Consider the following 4,712-nt stretch of genomic DNA (forward strand, 5'->3'; position numbering starts at 1 on the left):
CTCCCAGAGGGCGAGCTGTCACGACGGCACATAGTGTCCCCCCCCCAGGGCCAAAGGGCAACGCACTTTAATGAAAATCCCTCGAGCAGCTGCCCCATGCGGAGGTAACGGGGGTTAAATAAATAAATGCGTCACGAGTGAGCAGGATACGGAGGACAGGGTCGCCACTTGCCAAATCCTTAACAGCTCCAGTGGTAACTTGACACTGCAGCATGGAGGATCTTTCACGGGTAGGAGAGAGAGGGGGCGGGGACAACTCTGAAATGTCACCGGCCCCACAGCCCCACAGTCTCGGCAGAATCCATCCGTTACAGGGATGGCCATTTTCTTCACTCCTGGTCTCCAGCACAGCACCGTGACTATGCATCTGAGACCGCGATGGGGGCGGCAGGCTGTGGAGGCTCGGCAGGTGAGCACGTGCTCTGCATCACACTGAAGGGGGGGTTGCGTGGCACACCTGCGTGGGACAGTATGGCGGGGCGCTGTTTGCGGAGGTGAGCAAGCTTGTAAGCAAGAAGGAGGCCGGTCCAATGAGCTTCCTGGTTCCACAGTGCAGAAACTCCATGTTCCTTCATCGTATGAGTCTCACCACCTGCTCCCTGAAGCTGTATTTGATGAGAAAGGAATTATGGGAAATCTCAGGAAAGACAGGAATAACTGGGCCACTGGCGGGGTGTGAGCGATGAGGGAGTGCAAGCGTCCATATGTCTGTCTGCAGAGCAGGGAGCCTCCATCCTATCAGGGCGCCGGGATGCTATGTCATGTGATCAGCTCAGGGGTTGCTGGGATAGCTTTGGATCTTGGTGTGTGTGATGGACTGTGCTGTTTGCCTATGTACCTGAGAATCCCTCTAAACCAGGGGTCATCAACTATATTTGTCAGAGGGCCAGAGTTTTACCAGACAGTCTCCTTGGGGGCCGGACCCCCAAGAAGAAAATCAAATAAAAATCTAATTTTGGCTTAACATTATGTTTAATGTTTATACTTTTTCAATTTCATAGCCTAAATATAGTCATTCTGACAAGAGACTCAGTTGTTGTTATTGTTAGTTGCTTTAATAGTGTGGACCACTATTTTCTTTTTGATCCTCACAATTTTGGAATCCAGTCGCGGATTGAACGGCTCAGTGGGCCGGATTTGGCCCGCGGGCCGCCAGTTGATGATCAGTGCTCTAAACCTTCACCTGTGAGATCTTACCCACCAATCAGAGTGCTCCTAGCAGCGTAACAAACACTCCAGATCTCTCCAGGCCGCCTCCTCCACATGACCATCACTACCTTGAAGTTCTGTCCTTTGTCAGCCCCCCACCCTCCAATCTGCTACCCCAATTTGCACCCCAATCAGGGCAAATAATTCAAGGATAATACAGAAGACTTTGCTCTCGCCCCCATAATCTGCAGCAACCTTTTTCAGAGCTTCATGTGAACATCAGCCTAGAGTTTCAAGAAGAGGTCGGACCTCAGTGGGTTAACCTGCTATATGCTAACAAGAGCCAATCAATGGGGACCTTGACAGAGTTGAGTCTCACATCAGCAGCTCTATCAGCACATTCAGCCTATCGCATCAACAAGAACCTGCTAAAGTGTCCTGAGAAGATAAGCTTGTGAGATGTGCATGGCAGTCATTTTCTGAGCACATACAGAATGGGGGAGGAATACTGGGCGCCCCTAGTGGCAGGAACAAGTAGTGGCAAAAGGGAAATGAAGATCTAAAGAAACACAAGGTCCTGTTAGGGAAGCCACACCATTGGCAGCTTCTGCACAAGCTCCCAGTTGCCAAAGAGGGAATCATCGCTCTGCAGAAGGGCGAGATGAGCTGAGTGTTCCCAGCTGCTGGCCATTCTGTCTTTATTCAGCATGTTTATGGTGCACCACGCGTTCAAAGCGCCGTTATCGCTCCGCATTTTACCAGGGAATGTTTTCATCTTCTGCTTCCCTATCATCCGAGATGCCGTTTGAGCTGCAGAGGCGCGTGAGTGAGCAGAGAGTGACGGTCACCCCACTTCCCCAATAAATAAAACATCCCCGTAAAGTGGAAGATTAGAGGACGGCCTGCAGGCTTGTGTCCGGTCCAAGTGTCGCGCCGCTCCTGAGCCCGTCTGATCTGTAGCCAGGCCCGACCCGACAAGTCCAAGGGGGGTCGACTGATGACATCACAGGGCACAGTGGTAAGAGCCAAGCGCTCGATGCTTCATAACCCCTTTGTGATGCTTTCGAGCAGCTCAGTGTCGTGCCACGAGGATGCAGGGGGGGTCAGAGTGAGAACAGAGACATGCGGCTGACCTAATGTCCTCATTCAATATTGCAAATGACTGATGCCGGTCAAAACCCATTGGGCGACACAGGTGGCCTTGAGCGCCATCTTCTGGTGAGTCACTGACTTGGCAAGCGAACCCCAGAGCAACGCTCTAGGGCTCCAGGTGGGCTTCGGCCGGCACTGCGGACGACTGCTGCCGCTCTGAGGAAGGTCAAAAGGATGCACTGAATAAACAACAGCCTCCAGATCTCACACAAAGCGGGCAAACCGTAGCACCCATGCTAACATGGCATTAGCGGCCAGACCGTTGGGTCTCGGGTGTCCCCAGGGGTTGAGGCTGGATCTTCAGGGAGATCCGACAGAGCCGTCCAAGTGTGATTTACTCTCCTTAGTGTGAGTCACACACCAGTGCTACGTGCTACATCCAGGCACCCGTGCAGCACCAAGTCACTCCAGTGAGTGTTTCCCTCCGGAGCAGATGCGTTTCCCAGTGTGGCTGGCAGCCTGGCACCAAGGCCGGTCGTCACGCAGGAGAGCGGGCAGCCATGTTGAGGAGTGGTGCTCAGCCTGCTGAGTTTGTTTATTTTTAAAACAAATCTGAATAAATCTGTTCATTTTTGGAAAACAGAATCATCTCACAAGCTTTGCGGTCTCCGGGTAAATGTCCCCGAATGGTCGTTCCTCATCGATGGCTCTTGCACTAACCCTGCCCCCGTGCTGACGAGGAGAAGTGCTATAGATAATTAACGATTACGTTTACCGTATTTATCTTCGCGCCCCCACACCGCGACCTGGAGCACCGCGTGGTCCTCGGGAGCCTCATACAGACACAGTGTGATGCATGTGAAGCATCTCTGGCCACCCTGCGGAGGGACTGCAAATGAGGCAAAACCAGGCTGGGGGTCCTCATCCACCTCCTCCCCCCACCCACCCGCCCCCAAGCCATTCCACAGGAGACAAATCACTTTAGTCTTCTTAAAGAGCCGGCGTCACTGAAGAGCACCGGGATCCGCTGAATTCCAGATCTCACTCTACTGTTGATCATTGTGAATCTTATCAGTCAATACCCACAGGCACGACCCTAGTGCCAAAACACGGGCGTCATTTTTATCCATCTGGCTTCTGTAATGGCTCGTCGAGGGTCCCACTAAGTCTAGAGCCTATTCCTGGAAGCATGACAGAGAGCTGCCAGTCTATCACCGAGCTAACATGCACAAAACCACATACTCTGAGTCATTTAGAGACACCTGTTCATCTAACTGTATGCCCTTGGATTACTGGAGTAGAGGGATTCAAACCCCTGGAGGTGGGAGATGCAGTGTGCTCCCTACTGACCCACATCACCACCTTTTTTCATGTACCCTCCAGCACTCCACTTGAGTTGCCGCGTTTCACTCACGAACCGCTATAAACGCAACAATACTTTTACTTCCCGCAGGCTGGACCACATGGGTGCAGTGCCGCTCACTGGCACTGCGCCAAAGTGCCGCAGTCGAGAGGCACTGGATACTTTTTGATCCAGTATTTTCTGACATTTGGCGTCAGGAGGAGTCATGCAAGAATTTTACTGTACCACATGGCCAAGTAAGAAATCACTTCCCGTATTTCTCAAACGTTTCGTGGAAGAGCACGCTGAAATTAGAAGAGCGAGATGGATCGCTGTGGTAATGAGGCACTAATGATCACCGTTTGTCTTTGAAAGACATATAAAGAGTTTTAACCGGAGCAGGATGTGGTGTAATAGACCCGAGCAAGCAGCTTCCCTGCTTCTGGGCTCAGAGGGCCCGCAGTGGGCGCTCCATGTTGGATGCGAGTCATATCTCTCCATATGAGGCGATTTTTGGGAGAAGGTCATATTCAAGATGGAGGAAGATGTTGTTTTGAAGGTATAGTACAGAGGAACATAAGACTGTATAGAGCGATTCCAGAGAGCATCTGGGGGGAATGAGCCCTCGTAAATTATGTAGCTGCTTCTAAAGTTCAGCTATAGGTTTAAGAAAATATTTCACTAGGGGGTAGAAAAGCACTGGAAAAATAACTGAAACCTATGACTGAAAACCAGTGCTGGATAGAATTTCTGTTCAGTAGTGCTTCTGCTTGTAATATTACAGCCATTTTGTATCTGAAACTAATTGAAGATTATTGACTTAGGACATTGCTTGTCCTAAGCCTTGCTTTGCAGAGCAGATTTTTAAAACGTCACCCTTAAAAAAACACAACTGAAAGTCAAATTAGCAACAATGAAGTTAACAGCATGTGCTGCCATTTTGCTGCGGTAAAAGTCACCCTCGCTTTTGGTGTACCATCAGAGATAGTTTACGAAGCCAAGCTTTTTAAGTATTAAAAAAAAACCTTCTAAAAGCATTTAGGAAGGCAGAGACTTTGTGATGAGCGCTTAGAATTATAACAGCACTCTGGCATCCGCGCAGCCACACAGTTATGCATGTGAGCCACCT

The sequence above is a fragment of the Paramormyrops kingsleyae genome, chromosome 22, assembly GCF_048594095.1.
Source record: "Paramormyrops kingsleyae isolate MSU_618 chromosome 22, PKINGS_0.4, whole genome shotgun sequence".
In the NCBI taxonomy this organism is placed as follows: Eukaryota; Metazoa; Chordata; class Actinopteri; order Osteoglossiformes; family Mormyridae; genus Paramormyrops; species Paramormyrops kingsleyae.